General features: G+C 37.6%; 1 protein-coding gene across 7 annotated transcripts in view; it reads right to left on the bottom strand.

Annotated features, from left to right (window-relative positions):
* The window catches only part of CDK14 (cyclin dependent kinase 14), a 327,735-nt gene that overhangs the window by 27,674 nt on the left and 275,880 nt on the right, over positions 1 to 24,181 (bottom strand). Inside the window, exon 15 of one of the 7 annotated variants that reach the window (XM_040545757.1) lies at positions 13,941 to 14,606. The exons of the other annotated variants lie outside the window; for them this stretch is intronic. The gene's annotated coding sequence lies outside the window, so the exon portion shown is untranslated. Of the gene's footprint in view, positions 1 to 13,940; positions 14,607 to 24,181 lie in introns of those variants that run through there. 7 annotated transcript variants of the gene reach the window in all.

Here is a 24,181-nt window from a genome sequence, read left to right as displayed (position 1 = left end):
TTGGCACGATTACATTGAAGAATAAATGTGGACAAACACTCCTGGCAGTGCCAAGCCCTTTCCTCAGCTCTGCCACTGTTGACCGGGGTACAGGCTCCTACCTCTGCAGCTTTTTTACAGGGCTCACTGCTTTATAAGCACCGACCTTGTTGGAAGGATTCCAACAAGGGAGAAAACCAATACACCCGATGCCGTAAGTGACATTCTTACTACCAGAAAGAAGTGCTGCATCTCCCAATCTACCTGCCAAATATACTTAACCTGCTTTACAAATGTTTTCTCAATCTTAAGTGAATTTTCTTTGCAGATGTCTAAATAAATGAAAAGGATTAAGGACAGTTGGTGGCAGAAATGAGAGAAAGAGGAAAGTTTCCCACAGCTTTCAGCCCTGTGACTACTCTACTAAGACATGGTCTTTCAAAACACAATTAAACAAAAAAAACCACCACCAACAACAAAGCCTGCAAACGATACCTTCTTTCCATGTAAGAAAATAGTTACTCTTATTTTCATGTAACAGTAGGTTTCCATTTTTTTTTTATTTTTCATGTTTCAGTCCTTCCTAAGGATTGCTTTTCCTCAGAAGAGAAAAACACCAAAGAAAGCAGGAGGAGCAATGAGTTGTAAGACAAACATATCTGAAAAATATTTTACACCAAAATTATGAGAAATTTTGCCATCAATTTCACTTTGAAATCTCTCCTGCATCCTCTAGTGCAAAACCACAGTTCAGTACATATTTTTTTCCCATCACTTCCTTCTCCCAGCATAATTCACAGGCCAGAGATCAATGTCTTACAGCCTGAACAGCACAGTGGGAGATGAGAAGTCACATGGAGACAGCACAGAACTTGTGTACCTGAACCCCCAGCTTCCACAACCAGTTCTGTGCCAGTTCTGGGCACACAACTGATAACTATTTCCTTTTTTTTTCCATGGGGCGTAGCAATTTTTCCACTGGGTAGATTGGCCAGCTACATAATCAATACACGCAGACCAAAAGGCCCTGAGAGTCATCCCGTAAGCATGATAATTACATCCGAAATACTGTAATTAAGAGCAGGCACCACTACGAGTTCCACAGAACCAGCCACCGAAGGGATGATTCAGAGCACAGCCCTCTGCTCGGCTCCCAGCGTTGGCTGCAGCCCTGGACTGGGATACACACTTGTGTTGAGCTCAACACGTGTTGCACACTGAACCGGGGAGCTGGACAAGCTGCATGTTTGCTCGGCAGGCTGCCCTCGCTGTGTGTCACAGCACGCCAGCGGTGCGGGGAGTTTGCATTAGTTAGTCATGGAGTACACGATTCAGAAAGCTTCACTGTCCCATGCTATCAAGCTTTTATAAGTCACAGCGAATCAGCGAAACTCTTCAAAGATCAGCTGCCAAAGTGTGCTCTAAATGAAGAAGTCTGTAATTAGCATCAGAAATCTACTATTAAGAACTTTTCAATAATTCTATATTAAAAATGTCCTGGTTATAATTATTATGTTAGGCTGGTAACATAATTGCATATGTAATTATTAACCATATTAGAGGAGTAGGGCAAACAGTAGCTAGCTTATAGCAGTTAGTTCACAATTAGCTCATAATGATTTCATTATTTGGCACATTGTTTTCTTACACAAAGCTCTCATGATTTCTTTTCTGAAATTACAGAGAGAATTGCTGATTGAGAATCTCCGCATGAGCCTGGAATTTATGCACTTGTTTCATTGCAAAATAAATAAAACTAAATTGTGTACTTATGCACATATAGGCCAGGCCCACTGAGATCTTCAGGACAAAGATATTCAGGCTTTCAAAACAGAGATACAGCCACTAACAAAATAATCTCTAGCTGCAAAACAATCTTTCTTTCCCTTAAAATATATGCAATAAATTAGGAATGCAGCAAAATATTTTGACAGCAATCTTCACCTTTGTAATAGATTTTCTAAATTCTTTATGGTCCCTATTATTATTATTATTATTATTATTACAAAATGAATAGCTGTACTTTTGGAAAACATTCCAAATGTTTTGATTACACGAGGAGAAGAGAAAAACCTTTTATCAGTATCTTTAGAAAGATATAAAATAATACTTGCACACATTTAGATTTTTTTCAGGAACATCCTTACACTTTGCTAAACAACAACAAAGAACCACACTCTTCATGTTTCCCCCCCTTTTTTTTCCTTTGCATTTTCATCGTTGGCTCCTCACTGTTTTCCCTGTCTGCTCTTCTACTTTGGCAAGAGCTACTGCAGCATGTCTGGGAGAGTCAGTAAGGAAAAGGAAGTTCTGCAGTGACAGAGCTTTTCTGCATTCTGACAGTGCAAGACGCAGCCTCTAAATAATTCAGTTTGGGACCAGAAATGGCAATTCTATGTATGTAAAAATACCTCAGCTCTGAGGTCAAATGGTTCACATTCCTAAGAACTCGCAACCAGATCTCTGTTGCAACTGCTAAGTGGAATTTCCACATTTTGAAATGAGTTCATAACTTGATTTCAACTGTAAGAGTAAGAAATATTAGTATGCATAGAACTTGTTTCACCATCTTTAAAAACAAGCAAGCAACAAAAAATAAACTAACAAAAAAATCCAACAACCTTGACAGTCACTATTTTAGATTATATGGGAGTCATTTAATTTTCTTATACATTTCAGTGCACATTGCCTGGTAGAAAGTAGGAGGTAGAAGAAGCAGTCATGACACATACATTAGAAGGGTAAGATAACTTTATAAAATCCGTTTCATATATAGGATAGTGGTAGGATGAGGCCTCATGGTGTTATCAACAGGAATAGGGATAATACTATTAATCAGAAATGGCAAGGCAAGAAAAAAAGGTATGTTATCCAAAGAGAGCACTGGAAAACCATGTGACCAAATATTTTGTTTATATATCACATGCACATATAATTAGATTATTTTCTTAAGTATATAAACACTACCACATTTCCATTTTGACCTTTATACTTTAGACAATCTCAGCCCCGTGAGTGCAATGGATTGTCTGAATGCTGAATCCATCTGTGAGCTCTGCCCAACCCTCAGTGCGTGCGTGGACATAACTTTCACACAGGGTACTTCCAGCCCCTGGGGAGGAGAGGATTTTTTAGCATAGCTTACTGTCCCTTCTGGACTGTTACAAGACAAAGGCTGATGACAGGAAAAGGAATAATACTTCCAAAACAAAGGAACTGCTTAATTTAAGGCCACGGAATACAAGTTCACATTTAGAAATATGTGCTATTTAGCATGCAAGTTCTTTTCAGCTAGATAAAGCTTTTTTTTTTTTTTTTTTTAAACTAACAAAATGTCTTAAGTCTGGAAGCAATCAAACCGAATGTGAATGTGAAGTAAAACTCCAAAAACGCTTGCAACACAACTCTGGCCTATTGCAGTCCTGTTATTCCAGTCCCAGCTTCTGCTGGAACTGCCACAATGAAGCTGCACAGGAATCATTGAAGAGCAATCACAAAAATACCTTTTTCCCCACTGTCCCTCAAGCAGCATGGATCAAATAACTGCTGCTCAGCTGTCTGTCTTTTAAATAAAAATATTTTCATCGTTGTATATGTATCAATGGCAGGTTGGTGGGTGTTTCGCCTCTGTTGTTTTGATTTTCACACTCAAAGCCTTGGATTGCCAGGCAGCACTGTGGCGACAAAGGCTCTGCCATGTTTTACAAACTTTACTCGTTTTCTTTAGGTACAGGAGAAAGTGTGCCCAGAGGAATATCTAGCTTCTTTTCTCTTGTTTAACACACACAAAAAAAGCATCAGAAAACAGTAATTGTACAGATCTGACAGAAAACCAGTGAAAACGTATCGTTATTTCACATGAAATTTCAGATATTTTCAGGGACATGGCCTATACCTATGACAGGTATGAACACTCAGTGCTGTTGTTTTTCTTCTATCTTATGCTACTATCATAAATATTGTAAAGGAAAAAATATCCATAAATGGTTTTCTTGTCAAAAACACGTGCGTCTTTCCCACAGAACTAGAAGCATGGGAGAAAAGCTTAGCACGGAGTGCTAAATGATTCAGAGGAAGATGAGAAATAGAAACAGGTTGGTGGAAGAGGATGTGGGAGCAGTTATGTGATCTGCTGGAAAACTCTAAATTCAGTCTTTAAAAGTTTCCACATTTGCAAATGGCAACTGTCAGGGACGAGATACTTGTTTAGATGGACTTTCAGTCTGCCTCAATATGGATGCTTTGATGTTTGTACAAGCCTTGAAAACTCTGGTTTGGGAGGCAGTTAACCTTGACACCCTGAGACTATTCAGGTAACCCATCTGTCTGGCAAAATTATTCATGTACTTTCTGAGAAATATAGTTCTTAGCCCTAAAACATTATTTTAAAGTTGTACTGTTGTGTTCTACAGGTATTCTTACACTAAATTTGTTTTCTATTTGCACATATTTTGATATTAATCCTTAACTTCAGTGCTTCCTGAGTTTCAGCTCATTAACTCCTTGATTATAATGACTAGGAAATACATAATCCCAGGATTTGATTCAATCTCAGTACGTGTCCTACAAATTCCATTTTTCTGCAGTAAAACAGCAGTTTATGATAAGAATGCATATTTACAATAGTAGATAAAAATACTTATCTTAGAGCACTAAGCAAAAACTAAGAACTGTCCTGATCATCCATGATAGACCCTCAGTTATTCTGCAAAGAAAATCAGTCAATGCTAATTAAACATTGTCCACCAATGTGTAACATTTCTTTAGATGTCCATTTCCCTTTATTCCCACCAATGCAATGCAATCTTTTCAGTGTGTACCTGTCTAACCAATGCTTTCAAGTACTTCTCCAGGTAAATGAGCCAAGGCATGCCCACACTGCCTCCCAGGATAGGGATGCTGGAAGGGCAGCACGCAGAGGTGCTTGCACAATCGGCCCCACTCTCAAGAATGTGAATGTTGGAAGCTGGAAGACAAAATCAAGCCTTAGAAGTGGCATACAAAGTTTAAGTAGATTCTTTTACTTATATGGCAAAGCTGGAAAACAAGCTTTTTATACTTATTTTCTCCCATTATACCTCCTCTCCTCCCTCCCCCAACAAATACTGTCACTTGTAAGGACAGTAGATAGAAACGGTTGAGGGAAATGTTCCTATATATGGAAGAGCCTCTGAGTTAAAGATAGCTCCGGATGACAGATCATGTTAAATTCTCATCATGCCCAGCCTCCTCGCAGTTACAGTAGTAGAGATTAAGTGATGAAGGAAAAACCCGCTATTTAATTCCAGGGGCTTCCCGACAGGAGAAAATACTTCAGAAACTGACAAAGAGCCCTAAATTCCCAGCTATTTCCTCCAGTGATATCACCCATAATGTTAGCCTACAGTTTTCAGTGAACCTGACACCTGAGCAAGTATTTTAGTTTTCAGTTAACAGCGATTCAAAGGTGCCAGATAATATTTGTCAAAAAACAGTGCTGGTTTTCATTTAAGAGAGCTATCTCCACAGCCAAATGACTGCTAGATCAGTATTGCGCTGGAGCGGTAATTCAAACCACAAGCCTATAATATGTTGTTTCTACTGCCAACATATAATGTTTGCTGAATATTAAATAAAGTGTTCACAGACTTTAACTCTATATACAAGCGTTTTCCTTAAACGGATAAGGCCACCGATAAGCAGTGTGACTGCCATTTTTATTGGCAGTCATGAGGTACGTGTTTAAAGACTTAATCTTTACAATCTGGTTCTACACAGACAGGTCTTATCCACCTACTTCATCATTTTTAAATTAGATGTATTTGCTATAATAAATATTTCTACCATGTGCATTTATTTGTATTAGGGTTAAAGATTTATCATCTCTTAAGGATGACAATTTATTATATCTTTCTTTTCCTATTAAGTTCCTATGCCACTTAAAGACATAATGAAGAATATTCCTCCCAAGAAATATTTTAAGGGAAAAACATACATATACTTAAATTTTAAGTCAAATGAAAGAGGTTTTGCCGTGTGCAACTAAAAATCATACAGGTCCATTCTCAATCGCTGTACCAAGCTTATGGAAATTGGCACAGATGAAGGCCGTGCTGTTCTGCTTCTGCTTTCCATTCCGCAGGAAATGAAGAATGGCTCGATGGTCTGCACAGATGCAAAGCTATTATTTCTCCTCACCTCCTGCCTATCACCCAATCTGCCTCCAAGGCACTGCAAAAGATGACCCCAAGGAGCACAACTCCTTGGTGTAAGGGCAGGTAACATTTGGCTTGAACTCCTGCATCGTGGATTTGACTCCTGCTCTGAGAAAAGCAATTCTCTCTACCATATTCTTCTTGGTTGGTTGGTAAAGGCTTTCTCTTTAAAGATGCTGCCTCTGTACTCTACCCACGACACCAGGCTCAGCAAAGCTGGCCCCAGGAGACGTAAAATGCACTTTTCTCTTTGTGAGAGGGAAACCCTGCTGTTACCCCCTTGGGTTTTCCTCTGAAAGGGTAACAGGAGGAAAGCTTTAGGCTGTCAGAGGCTTCAGGGCGGCTCAAGCCCCCAGCAGCAATGCTGAACCAGGACTAAATCAGCATACACAGCCCCCACAGCCTTCTCCCTTGCACCAGCAGCTACCTCCTCCGGTGGTCTTTCCATAGAGGCCATAAAAACACAGCATGGTAAATTCAGGATGAATATCTAAAGGTATGTGTGCACAGGCATGCATTCAAGATGTACATTTCACAGCTGAATTTAAAAACTGGCAAAGCCAGAATGTAAAACACATTGAGGATTTTGGTTAGCTTTATCTAGTATAAAGAAACACTCAGGGAAATAGCACTCAGGGACTCCTTTTGAAACTCCTGCAGCTTCTATCCAGAGTCTTGGTTTCAGTTATTCTCTTGGTCTCTCCATGGGTAACTTTAAGGATCCCATAAACACATGTAGTGGGAACAGAGGGCAGGACCAAGAAAAAAACGGGACCGACTTCCACTCTCATCGCAGGCAAATGGGAAAGGAAAAAGCAATCCAAGTATCAAAGCAATTTACTGTGTAGCTTAATGGCAGAATGGCAGTCTCCTAATTTCCTAAAAGTTTTATAAGCAGATAATAATAATTATTATTTAATAGGAAGCTGAGTATAATGTACATAGTTTAGTTATAAGCTGAACAGATTTCTTAGCCTTTTTAGAGTGGATAAAATAAAAACTTACTATGTGCTAGAAGCTTCTTTCTTTGCTGACAGGAACCAACTACACTTTTGCCCCCTCTTAAACAAACCAGTGTACTTTTCACTCCATAAATCTCATATTACTTCCTTCCTTTTCATTTATTTTGAACTAGAAGGAGGAGTTTTTAACAGAAGTACTCTATGGCAGCAAAAGGAAAACAGCAAATGAGGATGGAAGCTGCATAAGGAAAGTAAATCAAAAGTAATAAAATCATGCAGATCCAGCAAGCTTTGTGGGGGGAAATGAAGTCGAAGTTGACTGAATCCAGAGCTGGAGAAACATTACACATGAGAAAACACCATTAAAAATAGGCTGCTCTCTTAACAGATGATATGGGAAATGAAGCAATAATTTATAACAAAGATAGGAAAAAACCTGCCATGCTTGCAAATTTCAAATGAGATGCAAGTTTGAATAACAAGTGATAATGAAATGCAAACACACAATCTTAAGGGTAGAACACCATGGAACAATTTAATTAAAAGGAAAACAATATGCTCTGCAACACAGGATCAGAAATAACATACTGCCTGATGTTCCTGTTCATCTAATCGGGTAGTTATTTATCAGATAGGGTAAGCAATGCATTCTGGGGCTTGAAAAATTGTGCACAAAGGCTTGAACTTGACCTGAAAAATACCAGTAACGATGCAAATTTTTTCAAGAAAAGATTTTAAGAAGATCTTTCAGCTGACTTTAGGTTACACAAGTATAAAACAAATTGAAATGTCTGTGGTCATAAGAACTTCTGCTATGCATGTATAATTTTTAGAAGTAGCTTTACTTTCAAAAGCAAGCATTTACTGTTAATAAAATGTGGCTATTTTTTTCCAGATTCCTAATAATGGTCTTAAAAATATTTGCACAGTTCTGCAGGTCTTTAAAAAAATCACATCCTGAAAACCTCCTATAACCATGATATTAAGCAGTGCAATGAAAGGGTAGCTTAGTTTATGTTAAAGGATATTAACTACAGTAAAAGATATTGTAGAAGAAAAAGGCCTGCAGATTTGCAAATGAGTTTCACACATGATTTATAAATGCAAATGTGAATAGTAGGTGATAATGAAATACAAGCAAGTGCATGCACATGACAGATCAGATATCCTGGGGAGGAGAAGGAAGCGATCTGCAGGAAATGTAATTTTTCAGACTCAGGAATGTCAAGTACTTGGACCCAAATAGTACAAGAAAGCAGCATCTTGACAGAGTGGAATTATGGGAAAATAGCATCTGGGTAACGCCAAATGGTATCTAGAAGGTAAAGGCGAAGTGTGTATTAGCAGTTGAGAGAGAAAATACAGTAGTAAGATACATTAAAAATAAAGATATCACACTTAAGTCTGAAAGAGAGAGCAATAGCTATATTGCTCACTAATTTTAGCCAAGGTTACCAAACCTCACAAAGTCCATAAAAGAAGACAATGTATGTGTATGAATATAACAATTCCCTCTAATGCATGGCTTAAGTTAGTGGATATTCTTGGTTTGCCATTACAAGGAAAATACAGATACACACAGGAGATGTATATGGAACACAGAACTGGCAGCTTCCAGATTAAGTTGGGTATTAGTTGCACAGGGCTTTATTAAAAAATGAATTACTAAAATGGAGCACTAGTAAATACAATAAAGATAAAAAGGTTAAAGTATATACAACTATCTGCACTTTACAACTTGATGCCTCATGCAGAGCATATGTGGAGATTGAAAAGAAGCCTCAGATAATCCTCAGGCAAGAATGATTGCTCGACAACTTTGGCAGTTGAATTTTTAGGGCAGCTTTAAATCAATTAAAATCAGAGATCTGCCTGAAACTGGGCTGTGTAAGGACTGGGCATCTGGGCTACTCTCCTTTCATGCAGCTAAACCAAACCGGAGAATTCAGCATAACGTTTTAGGTGACACATGGAAAGACACATTATACGCAGTTATAGCAACATTACAAGCCAAACATGAAATGTAAGAACAAAGAAAAAGTGATCCTTATAATGAATATATGAAGCATGTAAAGTATCTCTATAAAATATATAATAGACGGTCAGTAGTGCGCATGTACCTTGAGCTACTGAGATCTCTCCAGGACATTACAAGGAAGGCATTTAGAAAAGGGTATCCTTCTTTCACACAGGCTGGATGCACCATGCCCATGACATTCAAAGGGTTAATTACACATCTGAGTGTCTGCTCCATTTACTGATAAGCAGAGAATGTTGTAATTTTTTGGATTTATGAATTGATGGGGTCAGTCAGCATCTTGCGCACAACAGCTCCTGTCTAGATCTATCCCTTACCTGCTGGGCAGAGACAATTCCTCTCTCACTTGGAACCCTGAAGCCCTTTAAGCCGCTTGCTCTGTAACCTTGGCAGCTGGGCTGAGCACAATTCTTCATTATTTTTTTTTTTTTTTTGCAACTGGGCCTCTCTAAACAAAAACTACGGAGCCTTGTTAGCCAACAACTGAGCGTGAAATCACTACATTGCCATCCCCCACTCTAAGAGTCAATCAATTTTTTTCATTACAGATTTGTATGCTAGGGTCAACAAGAAGAAAAAGCACATGGAACGAAATGGAAATAACAGCAGAGAGCTACAAAATCTATTCCAAGCTGTAAGATTATTTTCATTATAGTGATGTGTAGTTTGGAAAAAAAAAATGCACTTGATAGAATTTATAAAAATGAAGAAAACCTAGTGGTTAATACTGCCCTTCAAATGCTAGCTCACATGAGACTGGAGATAACAAAGCAATTGGTGCAGCCTGCACTGCCATATCTTGATGGTACAATGCTTTACATTCAAAAGATCTACTATTTCTTTAAAAACATTGCAACATTTTACATTAAGCAGAGAGTAAACTTAAGTGACAGGTTTAAACTGCTAAGTTTTCTGGGTGATACTTTCATTGCATTAATTAGTAGGAAGGAGGATTAGATAAAGGCTTGGGGCTAAGCTGATATATTTGAGCTTGAGAATCAGGGCCAATCTTCTCCACAACATAGTTGTGACTTTGACTCATTTCCAACATTTTTTTTGCATGGTAGTATCCACTGCACTATCCATTTGCTTGACCCATGCTGAAAAATGCTAGATACAGCCTAAAATGGACCCAAACATGCCTGAAGTTGTTGGTAATGTAAAGGTGGTCACTACAGACTGCTACCAGTTTTAGTAGGCAATTTTCACCCTGTCCACTTTTTGGATGGCCATGTAACAAACCCTAATATGAGGCCTGATGAAAAGTCAGGACGATTTATCTGCTTCAGGAAGACCACAAACATGATACATATCATTTAGGAAGAACAGGCCAAGTATCCTGCCTTTTTTGTTTGTTTGTATACATATATATATACATACAGTTTTTCTTTTGTTGTTTTGTTAGAGAACATACCTACATTTTTTACAACTTAACTTCTGCATAATCAAACATTTCTCCGATTTTTTTTTTTCTGTATTTGAAAAGAACCATCCCTGTGTACCTTCAAAGACTCTTACTCCCAGGAATTATTCTTGCAAAAAGCCAAATAGTGTCAGTGTACCATTCCTGAACTGATACTTGCAATGTGTGTTGAACCTCACATTGTTGAGCCTGTACACTCTTGGTGGAAAATCTCTGTCTCTTATTAATATTAATATGATATAATGGCCTCGATCTGGAGGACAGCCATCACAGAGGGATTTAGAGCTGTATTGAATGTAATCCTGAAGACCATTTAACCCTATTCAAGTTGTTTGCTAAAAACCCTGAGGTTGAATTCTCTCCTGATATAAACAGCTTAGAAACAGTGAATTTATTATAGGTCTACATTGTTAAACTATTTCCTCTACCACAACAGAATCTGCTCACTTGTCCAAAGAAGGTCACCCATCTCACTGTTGGGTGGGAATTTGCCTCTTCACTTGTAGTTTCCATTCTCAGTCTCTCTCCTAAATCCCAGACAAACCCCTTTCTCCTCCAACCCTGTTCTACAGAGTTCAAAAAGCCAAAGTACCAAGACTGGAAAAAAAAAAATGCTGATTTGTAATCTACAGAAGCCCAAAGTGTTTACATATTTAAAATGGCTTTTGCAAAACCAACTGTTCTCCATGTTTGCAGTAAACGGGAAAAGTAATAATGGACTTGAACTGCAGCAGAAGCAGCCAAGCAGGAAAGTTTCTCTTGATGTCTAACAGTATGGATGGCAAAGCTCTGGAAAAGACTGCCTAGGGGAGGATGTGGAATCTCTGTTATTGGATGTTTTTAAAAACAGGTTAGTCAAACATCTGTCAGAATGACACACATACAGCTGATCCTGCCTTGGGGAAGGCAGGGTAGACTAGATGACCTCTCGAGGCTCTTCCTGCCCTATTTTCTATGATTCAGTGATTCAGCACATAGCTTTGAAACACCCTGGGGCTTGATTCCTTTCTCACCTCATGTTATTTTTAAACTGGTGCAACTTCACTGACTTCAGTAGAGCTTTTCCTCCCTGTCCTGCAGTAAGTGTGAGAAGAATCAGAACTCTCATTTCTTACACAAATGGAGACTGGATCGATCTACCTTCCCACTGTGCTGGTCTGCTGGTTTCCCGAGATTACTCCCCCCACCCCCCCCACCCTCCCCCATTTTTTTTTAAACCACTCTAAGGCTGGTAATATTAGTGATTTAATTCAACACTTCAACACTTATACTATTTTAGTAAAAACGCAGCAAAGGCAAAAATATATTGATTATAAGAAATTTGAGTAGAGTCATTCCAATTTTCAGCAATTTTCAACTTTTTTCCCAATGCATTTCTTTTCATGTACAGAGGTAGAACCTAGGACTCACAAAGTCCACCTCACCTACTGGAGGAAGCCACAGTAGACAGCAAAAAAGGAGGAAATGACACAGGATAACACATACTAAAGTACTTAGCAGTACCTCAGAAAGACAGACACAATGACACAATATATTACAGTTGGCTAAAACAGCTTATAGACAGGGTATTCTAAAAATGTTAGGGTGTGGGGGCAGGTTTAGTTTGACAGGTAATAAGCATGGGAGCTAATCATGTTCCCATTTATCAATCTCCAAGGACAAAGAAATAGATAAAATATGTCAGAAGCCCCTGAAGCTACACAGAATCAACAATACTACTTATTTTAAAATGTCAAAGCTATCCACATACTACATGCTGTCAGCAGATTACACAGAGTTGCAAATGGCCAAAAATTTGCAGTCCTTGACACGGCAAGTGAAATATAGTTATAGTGCATCAGCTCCAGACAACAGAAGAATCGCAGAAAATACAATTCATACCACCTACTTTGTTCTTTGGCCATCATCATCATCCATAGATTTTATATATCCAGGATGTCACAACTTCTCTTGTAGCATTTCTCTCTATATAAAGTCCTTTTTGCTAATTTGTTTTTTTTTTGTTGTTGTTTTTAATGCATAATATATTTTTTCTTCTTGTTCTCCAAGTGTGAAAAAATGCAACACTAAGTAGTAAACTGCATTCTTCATAAATTTCCTCTAATCTAAAATAATAAAAAATATTGCAAGGTACTCTCTTCAAAATAGATTGACTATATACACACACACATACACATCTGTGCATGTAGGTGGATTTTCATCTTCAGAAAATTCAGAGGACTAAAGATTAAAAAAAACCATCAGCATTAGAATTTGCCTGAAACATGCTGCTCGGGAATTCAGCAATTTCTGAGACTTCTAGCAGATCCTTTGTCTGACTAGTTTCAAAGTGGTCACTCCCTTTCTGTGCACCCACAACCCAGGAACAACTTATGCAGAACTTCAAGAAAAAGACGGTGAAGATGCAAATGGAAAAATCTCAGAGGCTAATAACTCCAGTGGTAATTGAACCTGGCATATTTCCTCTACCCCAGTCTAACAGGGATTTGAATATTTGTTTCCCTCAAGTAAAGGTTGTGAAATCCCTTGAAACACAAAACTACGATGAAAAGGTCCCTAGTGTGCAAAAGAGATTTCATTTACTTGTGCAGTGCTTTGAGATTTGATTCTTCACTTAAGAGTATTCAATTTCCTTGGGATGATGAAAGATTGTATAAAACCCAAAGGAACACAGAAAGGTTTAACTTCCACTTCTGGATTCCTTTAATTAAGAAAATGTTATCTGCAGATGTAGCAGGAGTGGGGGGTGTCAGTTCTTGGCTTGAGGAATAGTGAAAACATAGTGAAAGGTTTCAAGATGTGTTCAAGAATTTAGCTTATCTATATTCAGAGGAACAATCTTTTGAACACTTTAATGTAAAATCACTCAGACAAACCTGCACACTAAGTTTCATCCAGCAGTAAGCTGTATAGCTTCATCTTTTAAGAATTCCTCTGACTACTCAAGAACCCTCCATAGTATGTTAGACACATTCTTTTCTGAATTTGAGAGGCTTTTTTGCCTTATTCCTTTGGTAAGGCCTGCTCTGCATCTGAGTTCATCGCAAGGTCATTTTCCTTTCTATACTTTTTTATCTCATTACATTTGCTTATCTCTAATAGATTCTGCTACTTTGTTCAAATGTTGGATCTGGGTGATGGCAAGCAGAGATACCTGAGTGGTATCATGTTAGCTCCTACATGTCAGCTTCTTTTGAGCTACACAGCTCTTCCATGAATGAATGAATGCATCTTCACTTGAATGGGATCTTTATTTTATATACATTTTTTTCTTTTCTAGTGGGGCTCTGTGCATAGCAAGCCTGGCAATAACTGACAAGGCTATTCAAGGCTATTCCTTAGCACTTTATTTTTTATTTTTTTATTTTTTTGGGGGGGGTCGTGAGGGGCGGGGAAGACCCCTCACATATCTTGTCTGGAGAACGTTGTATTCAAAATCTTTTTGGCTTATCTTACTGGTCAGTTGTCCATCAGATATACTCAGAGGCAAAGACTGGAATATCTGCAACAATAGACTAGAGGCAACAGAGTGGAAATCTTTATAATTGTGACCCTTTGTAATGAGTTAATCACAGGTATGTCTGTGTATTCTGTTTTTATTCAGGCTTTGTACACCTTGACCTCTGTTACTGGCTGATGGTTCATGAATTTTGCTTTTTAGGATTTTAGGATTTTTTTTTTTGATTCATTCAGTCTTTCCTGGTTCAGATGCTCTAGTCCAATGTAGTTAAATCAGTGAATATAGCCTGTTTAACAAAACAGTCAAAACAATCGGGGCTACATTATTTTCTGTAAATATAAAGACATTTTCTGACAGTGTTCTCAAGAAACGGAACAAATTCTTCCACTCAGTCACCTCTCCTGCTCAACACAGCAGTTCTATCAGCATGGAGCCTTGGACGTTGACAGTGACATCTGTGCCTTTGTGCAAGGACAGGAACACCTTTCTTCCATCAGTTATCTGTATGGTTGCAGGTTCCCTTGAGTTTCATATAAAGGTCTGGAATTTGCTGGAAAGAGACAGGTTCAGAAATAGTGGAAGATATATTTTGCCATTTAGTTAGGAAGGTTCAGATCTTTTTCTTCCATTATCAGCTCCTACTTAAATAAGAGATTCTGGAGTCTCTGCTTTTTGTTCCATAGTACTGTGACAGAAGGGGGAAAAAAGCCTAGATTTCCTTTTATTTAGATGATGGAGTTAATAAATGCAGTCAAAAACATGTCTTAGGAAGTTTACTGTTTACTGTAGGTGGCTCTGATTCTTGTGAGGGAGAGAACCATTTGCTCTGGAGGTGTACAAACCATCTGAAGCAGAGGAAAGAAAGGGCAGAGTGAAGCTGAAGTAGAAATAGATAGCTGATGTTCTAGTTGTCACCTCTAGTTGAACAGAAAAAAAATGGGAGAATTGTACTTATCGGATTTAAAGCCCTATATAAAACAAAGTTAATTTCACCTATCCCAGCACTCCTGGCACCCATACTTCGAATTCCCTTCCCATCTCAAAATTGTTAACAGCCTGCCAACATGAATGAAGGACAATTTGGCTTATTTGTTTTCATTCTAGATTAATACTGATTGAAAAGTTCATGCCACTTATTCAGCCTATAGAATGCTTAATATAATGAAAGAGAATTAATCCAATGAAAGTGCCAGTTAAGGCTTTGTTACTTTAGCATTTAACATAATTTTAACATTTAACATAACATTTAACATAATGTTACTTTAACATTTCTACTGTCAGTGACTAAGAAAAAATGTCAGGTTAAGATAGAGGATTGCTCTATAATATACTTGAAACACATGAATTAAAGCAACTCAAGTTCATTGAAGGAGATAAGGAAGTGAGAGGAAGTCTTTACATTGGGGACCTAGCAGCAATATTTTCTAGCTGAAAAAAGTGCTCCATTTGATAAGTTGTTTTCACACATTTCAAGTAATTATAGGTAAGAATGTTCAATAAATTTTAGTTATTTACTTCTGTATCTGATTTTTAGTTCTTCACAATAACCTGAATTCAGTTAGTAATATGCATTCAAGACGTTGTCTGTAATTGTGCATAAATTAACATTTTTCCTAAAGCAATATTCTTTTTATTTACTTGCTATCTTACTATCTGTAAGGCACCTAGAATATATTATAAGACAGAAATGCAGTAATTACTCAAGAATCCCATCTACAAATTAACATGATGATTGGAGCAGTTAAGTATCATCGAACATTCAGGAATGAATCATGAATGAAAAGGCCAGTCAGTTACTTGAATAAAAGCAGAATTTATGCAGAGAGGGGTAACAGTCTGCAAAGCTGAACACGTGGCATGAGATCATTGCATGAAAGAATATTATTTAATATACGATTGCATGGTACTTAGCACAACTGAACTTTCCCTATTCCGAGCAAAGGGAGCCACATCTGAAGATAAACACAAAATAATGAGATTACTTTTCCATGATACAGAAAACACACTCCTAAAGAAAACCCAAAAGTTCTAGAGGCAAAAACGTGGTAAATTTATAAATATTGAAATGTCAAAACCTTATTTTCCACTTCAGACAAGTGGCCAGTCACATTCTACAGATCATGAAGAACTTTCTAAGAAGAATGAATAACAAAGTTGACAGCAAATACAAAGACTGTTCATCACAAAATAATAACTATAAAGAAATGGAAACATTGAAATGGATCAAGTAGCAGTTGATAGCATAAAGATGACAACTTCTTACCATGTAAATGTTGTGGCTGGAGGCAAGTTAATAAGTCAGGTATGCGTAAGTCATTAGGATTTCTTTGTGGTAGCCCTGTAAATTATACATGGGCCTGCTTTCAGGGAAATCGCCTTTTTGCACTCCTGTAGATTTTATGCTAAATCAAAAAGCAAGGATGTAAGCAGAACTATTCTTGCTTACATATCAATTTTAAGAAACATGGAGAAGTCTCATCATTTGAAAAAAAAATGGTAAAGGAACATCTCATTAATTTAAAAGGAATTAATGCAGTCAGAAGTCAAGATAGTCCAGTCTGTCCTCTTTACACCATGGCTTCTGGGGGAGTGCTGGGAAGCTCCTTAATAAACACATTTACACACATTTTAGTGAATGTCTGGTATTAGCCAAGTACATAAGAATCTCTCTAAATTAAGACATCTGTAGCGATGATATGCAAAGCTGTCACAGTGCACTATAGCCCATATTCAAAAATGCTAATGGGTATTAACTCACATGAATTAATAAATAATTAACATGCAACAATCTCTTCACATTTAAATAAGACATCTTCAAATCTTTCAATCCACTCAGATTAGATTATGATCTCTTGAGCAAACAGTTTTTCAGAAAATCTAGCTCTAAACTTTTTCTTATTTCCAGGACATCAGGTTTTTCCTATTCAATTCAAGATTATTATCGCCATTTAAAATAAATTACTCAGCAAAATTATTTTAATGTAACCAGATATTAGAAGATAATTTTTCAGTTAAGAGTTCAAGAAAATCTGATTGACAGAAGTATGTGTGACAATGATACAAATCCAGCTTTAGAGCTCCTATGACCTAGTGAAAACCATACTGACTCAGTATAATCTAACTCTGTAGTTTCAAATCTGATCAAAAAATCTGATGGGTTTAATTTGAACCAGGAGCTTTACGGTAGGCCAGGTTCTCTGTTCCCCACTAACAGCATAGAGCCACTGTACACTCAGTAAATCAGATCAGGTGTCCGTTCTTGATCCAGATCAAATTTCTTCTGCTGGGCAAAGCAGGAGTGCTTAGACCCCGTCTTAACAACTGCGGAACCACAGCTAATTGTATTAAATGCTGGAAAACCTCTATATGCAATATATAAACAGAGCTCTAAAGGAGTGAAATTCATGCAAAAATACATTAAAGCCCTTAAAATAATTAAGAAATCTACTTTATAGAATAACACATTTCCACTGCTTTGAAAGACAAAATGTAGCAGAAAGGAGCTCAGAAAAAAAAATAATGGTTCTGCCATACCTACTTTCTTTAAACCAAATAAAAATAAATCTAACAAAACAGGGAAGCTCTATTTAGTAAAAAACTGTGAGTGAACATCTGGTCTCAGAGATGACCTAATTTAACATAGTTTTTTGAATTTCTAATGACTTTGCTATACTGACAGCAGGAAAGTAGAATACAGCTTTTACCACCATAATATAACTGATCATATGCATGCACTCCCTAGTACTCCAAAGGCACTACTAGCACCTAGTGTCCCCACTCTTCCAGACATTCCCATACCTCAAGAAACAGAACAGAGCAAATCTTGACTTCAGTGTAAAACCTGTGTAAATGGCTTACAGAAAACTTATGCAGGTCAGCTGGGACAAAAAATGCTATTGCTTCATGGCAAAGAGCAGGGGTACCACATTGCTGTAGACCGGACTCCAGCTTTCCAACAACCCACCCTTTGGCCTGTGACTCTGAACGGTTCTGGATTCCTTAGACATGCACCAAGCATGCTCTGGGTTTCACTTCGAAGGAGGAAGAGCGACCAGCTAAGTCCAACTCCATGGTTCAAGAGACCCTGCTGAGATTATTTTCTTCTTTGGCACAGGATTTGACTTATAGTCTTAAATGTTTTATTACCCAGTGAAATTCACTGTAAGAGAAAACTCATAAAAACAAAAACAAAAAACCATGAAGCATATGCTTTTTCCTCCCTTAAATCAAAACCACTGTGCCAGTTTAGAATATGCTCATGACAACATGAGTTCAAGACAGAATAATGTCACAGTCACTTATGATAAATCACAGAAAGTGAAACCAATATTTCAGAAATGCAGAAGGCTGACAGGAAGCCAAGGTTCTGCCAGAACATTATTCCAAACATGGACTGAGTCGCCAGAACACCATTAAAATTGTGCAACTCTTTTGATGACCTTTTTGTGGTCCATCTAAGTCATGTGCAGAACTGTATGAAAGGAGAGCAGTATTTATTTATTTATAATGAACAATGATCCTTTTCCTACCTGCTGTGCCATTTCTCAATGAATGTATGTGGGTTTTCAGGATGAGTTTATACTTAACAGTTAAAGCCTAATCAGCTTACAGGACTCCAATTGGAAAGCAAATCCACGGCAACACATGTGATATCAGTCTGCATCCGTGTATACATGGTCTCAGCCACTTCTAACTTCTCTTCAGTTGTATCCCATTTGTATTGCTTAAAATTTTACATTATTTCCAGGGACTTGTTTTCTCCATCGTATCTCTGGTACTGTAGTTTGTACTTCATATGCAGAGTTATGTAGCTCTAGCTGGTATACTTTTCAAAGTCTCATTTTCTAACCTTAGGAGCTGGCACCAGTTCTCTCAACAAATTTTGCCCAGGGAGTAATTAGCAGTTGCATGAGCATGGTGAGTTACATAACCTCCATGCCAATACCGTCATTAAAAGAAGTGACCATCCCTTTATTAATATTCAATGGTTAATTAGGATATCTTTTGATATATGCTTAAATTTTACTTTGTGTAATAGTCTAAAAGACTGTAATACAGATTTTTAAAAAGAATTTTATATTCCAGTTATAAAATCTTTTATTTTAAATGTTACTTTTAACAGCTCACTCCCTGTTTACAAAGAATGCCCTGCATAAAACACAGTACAACAGCGAATCAGAAAATAGATGCTCTAATTTTCTTTTTAAATAAATTAAAAAAAATAAAAGAAAATGTAATAAAAAGATAAAACCTTCATAGAGAATTGCAGCAATTATATCTCCACAGCTACAATATAACCCAAAACTTTGCAAAGGCTTTGATTATTGAACCATGGCTGAAGTGAATAATTTGGCTTTCACTAAGAAAACAAGTACATTCATTCTCACCACAATGGAGAGAGGCAGTTTTAATTAAACCTTATCAAAAGATGAATAAAGAATAAACTCAATACCCATTCCACAGGACTCTATTTTCATCTGTTTAGTTTAAGCTTGCCATGTTCATGCAATAATTAACCACTGTCCAAGGAATGCTGGAGTTGTGTTAATGTTGGTAAAGATTTAATTAGTTCAATTATCTGGAGAGTATTGAAGGCTCAGCACAGCACCAATTTCTTCAGGCTCTATACATACCTCAGATCAAAATACATTAAACTGAAGTAGAAGTGAACAAAGAAAACTTGCTATTTCACTTCAGCTACTGAATGAGCATGTATTTAATAATTTTATTACCCCGATTTTAAAATGAGGTTTCAGAAACAGAATGCACACAGTGACTTACCCATTCTTCCAGATCAACTTTTTTTTTCCTAAGTCAGCTTAGAAACATATTTTAAACAAAATTAAGTTTATTTTAGAAAAAAAAAACTAATACTTCTTTACACAGGGAAAAGTATCATTCCTTTAACATTTTTTTTTCCCCATTGCCTACATATTTTATGTCTTTCATGGAAAGCAAGGCATTTAAAAAGCATTGAAAGCGGTGACACAGACAACTGTTTCAATCTGTCAGACAGCATGGACAGACAGTAGGGATCATTTCAGAAAATAGCACGGCCCCCCAGCGGCCTGACCTTCCTGGTGGGAAAGCGAACACAGCGCTGTGCTTGACAAGCTCGCCAACAAAGAAGTATATTTAGTTCCCCCAAATTCTGACACGCTTCTCACAGGAAAAACGCAAACCGGGATGAGGCGCAGTTGACTGCTGCTAACAAAGGGTAATTTCTAATTGGAGATCGCACATTCACCTCGAAACAAAAAGGAAGAGAAGAAAAGTGAAAACATTCCTTCCTCCTGCTACACGCTGCCTGTAAGTGTTGGAGTGAGCCTGTTTCCTAGTTTTTAACACTGTTCAACTTTGTGTTAGATGGTATTCGAGATACAAGCACTCTGGATCTGTACGTGCAGCTCCTGCTGCCTTCAATGGGAATGGAGCCCAAGAATGGGAGCAGCAGCAGATCTCCCTTTGTGTTACTAAAATATTATTATTAGCTATTCTTTAAAATGGATGTTTGAATAAACCACATTCATTTTCCTGTAAGGTTTAAATGACATGTTTATTATTACCGCGTTCCTTTCTTTGTTTTCCCAACACTGCTTCTCTCTGAGCATGAGTCCTTTATAACCACTGAAGGCTGCACAAAAAAGATGGCCAGCATGTGAGACATCCACACGAGTTTATTTCCTTGAGGAGGTAAGAACTGTAGGAGGATGCTATCACTTTCTTATGAAGCAATAAAAACTTATGAGTTAATATAAAATTAACTGTTCTGAAATTGTATACTACATTATACCCACGTTGGATTCAAACTCTTTATTCGTCTCTGTAGGCAGTCAAAAACTACTTTACGGATAGCACCGTTTTGCTTCCTGGCTGAAAATACCTTTTGGTAAATAACCCTTGCAGCACAGCGTACCTTATTTTCTACTACACAAATTAGTTGCAAAAATGTAAACACTTGAAGGCATAAATTAAACTAGTAGAAGAAGGTGTGAAGTGCACAGTGAGTACCAGCTGATGCCTCAGTTCAGCTCCCATCCTGGCTGACATTTGATCTCCCCTTCTAGTTTTCTGTAGGGTGGAAGAGAAAGGGAGATGCCAAAATTCATTCAGGCTTTTCTTGAGTCCAGATGGCAGTTAATGCTCAGCAAGCAACTGGATACAGAACATTTTCTTTCACCTACACACCTTTCTGGTGCCTGATTTTCAGGTTGCACCAACACTCTGACCAGAGGTGCTCTGCTGCTTCTGCTTGGTGTTTGTCAGGTTTTGAGACATCCATGTGGGAGCAAACAAGGCTAACAGATGATTAAGTATTTAATGAGTCATGTTTATTATTATTGACTGAACAAAAAATACGCCCAAACACCAACATCCATTCTGAATGAGCACAAGGAAGCATCTGAGGTTAAAAAAAAGAAGTCACTGTAACTGAGTGCCAAATTTAATTATAAGTTCAGTCATTTATTAATATTAATATTTTTTCTCCTGGATTATAGCTATTAAAAAACTGTGGAGCAAACACAGATATATCCATACAGATATATCCAGATACTCTTCATATCTTAGAAATCATTCTTCATATTCTTTCCCAGAATGTGACCAAGCCTTAAAAGCAGCAGTGATTTTTGTTAAAGACAATTCAAGCAAAGACTTTGCTGTCCCTCACACTCACGAAGCATGATAGGGAAACATATGTTATTTTACAATGACTATTAGCTACAAAGCTGAAGGGAAAATGAGCTAACTAAATATCGACAGAGATATTTATAGAACAAAATTTTGTAATAGTGTATAAACTACTTCCACAAGGAATGTGATCTTTATTGTGATTGACAAAAATAATTAAACACTATCAAAAATCATCAGGACTATGGGAAAGACACAAAAATTACAGCAGCAAAAACCAAAAGCCATATATTTCAGATGCTATATTGTTATATAGCTTATTTGGTCCTCAAATATTAATCATGTTCCTGAGATGATGCACTTTCTTCCATGTGAAAACCTTGGAAGGGGGTAGTGCACACTGTCAGTGGATAGTTATTCCAAGGAGGAGTAACTTAATAGGTTTAGGTTTTTAAATACTAATCACTTACTTTATCTGGAAATGTTTTAGGAATGTACTGGTTCTGCTACAGATTATCTACAAAATGGGTTTAGTTTAGGGCTTCTGACCCATCTCTCAGGTGAGAAAAAAAATAGTACAGAAGAGATCTGAGTGGAGATACAATCCTTTACTCTGAATGAATTTTAAAACACTATTTTTAGTTGGCAGGAAACTGCTTAGCAAAGAATTGTTTTGGAGGAGGCAGTAAGAATTTGGCTGACTTAAGCCTGAAGGTTATCTGATTTTTCTGCTCTCTCTACTCTGAGAACATAATTCTCCTGTTTCTATTTTTCCTAGTCTGAAAACATTTTGTGATATATGAGTTCGGCTGAGAAATATCAGGGAACTTCGTCTACACCAAAAAAGGATCTTTAGGGTATTTTGTGCACATAATGAAAAGAACTTGTTCGGTTTTGCAGTGTAAGTTATTTTTGCCACACAAATTCCCCGCTTTTGTGTTAGCAAAGAGGAATACTTTGAGTCTTTCAGTTTAGAAGATCTCCAAACAGACAATAGTGTGTAAACAATCCCAAAGTACATAACTTTACTAGAACAACCTCACGTCTGTGAGTAAGGGCTTCAGAAAGGCCCCTTCATCAGATTTCCTTCTGCTCTTCGCCCTGAACAAAGCCTTGGCTGACAATACAGAAATCTCCTCCTTTCTTCGGATTAAACCCCCTTTGCAGCAGAAGTATGCAAATGCTATACATGTTTCCCTTGCTGAGGCTACTCAAACCCAGCTATCTTTTCACTGTCTGTTTTACTCAGGCAGACCATCCGAATGGCTGACAGGGAGACCAGCCTTCCAATTCAGTATCTTTCACAACACTGACAGTTGGATGCTGGGGCCTGCCATGAGCTTTAAAAGGAGCTCATTTAGTAATAATTAACTATTCCCTGCATATTTCCTAAGGTATGGTAATTGTGCTAAAAGCCAACAAGTGAAGCATTCATTCTGGTTTTCTTTTAAACTTTTAGTTTTCCACAGCAGTCTCTTTCTCCCTGCTCTCTCTCTCTCTTTCTTTTTTCTTTTAATCCTTTTTTTTTTCTTTCCTTCTTTCTCTTTCTTTCTTTCTTTCTTTCTCTTTCTCTCTTTCTTTCTCTCTCTCTCTCTCTCTCTCTCCCTTTTCCTCTGCCCTGGAAACATTTAGAGTAAAGAAAAGGAATGACGGTGGAGATAGGGAGCTGCCGAAAACTGTGATGTAGGCAGTTCAAAAGGCAAAGTCTGCTATATGATAAAGGACCCCATGGCAGCACTGAGCTATTCAGCTGGGTAAAACATAAAGAAAAATGAAATGAGTAGAATGAAGCTATGTGATTAATACAGAATGATGGACATCCTATTTGGGTAACAGGGAGTAATGAATATACATTTCTAATTCATTAGATATGGTGATAAGCGATCTGTTTCCATTAGTGCCAGAGCATATGTATTTGACCAATCTAAAATCTTCAAAAGTTATGCAGATTTAATGCATTTTATCCACTACTCTTGACCCTCCCCACAACACATGCACAGACCAAGTCCAAACCTTCCTTGTGTTGCACATGGAAATGCACCCTGCATGCCAGGGTTCTCACAGGAATAAGGTATGATGGACTCAGCATTGTACACAGACCACATTTATCCTTTTTGAGACAGAATGCTGGGGGAAGCTGATATGGATTATTTACCTTAAAAGGTAAAATGTGACCTCATGTCTGCCCTTATCTGTTTTCTGGTTTAGGTTAAATGAAGGAAGGACTGACAGTGCTCTCTGTTTACTTACTGACTACTTTCTGCTGGAATTCTGTTGTCTTTCAGAAAATCTGGGACTCACAGGACACCTATCCATCATAACTGCACACAGTCCATATACAAAAGCAAGCGACTACAAAGCTAAGTCTCTTCACATTCCAATCTGTTTTCCACTTGGATGTGCACCAAAAGCAAAGAAATCACTGGCTTTTGCAAAGAATTCACAATGGGACTGGGTGTGCATGTGCGTGCGTATACATGTGTGTGTTTTACACAT

The sequence above is a fragment of the Cygnus olor genome, chromosome 2, assembly GCF_009769625.2.
Source record: "Cygnus olor isolate bCygOlo1 chromosome 2, bCygOlo1.pri.v2, whole genome shotgun sequence".
NCBI classification, from domain to species: domain Eukaryota; kingdom Metazoa; phylum Chordata; class Aves; order Anseriformes; family Anatidae; genus Cygnus; species Cygnus olor.
Note: the sequence above shows the minus strand (reverse complement) of the source record. Positions and strands in the feature narration are given on the sequence as shown.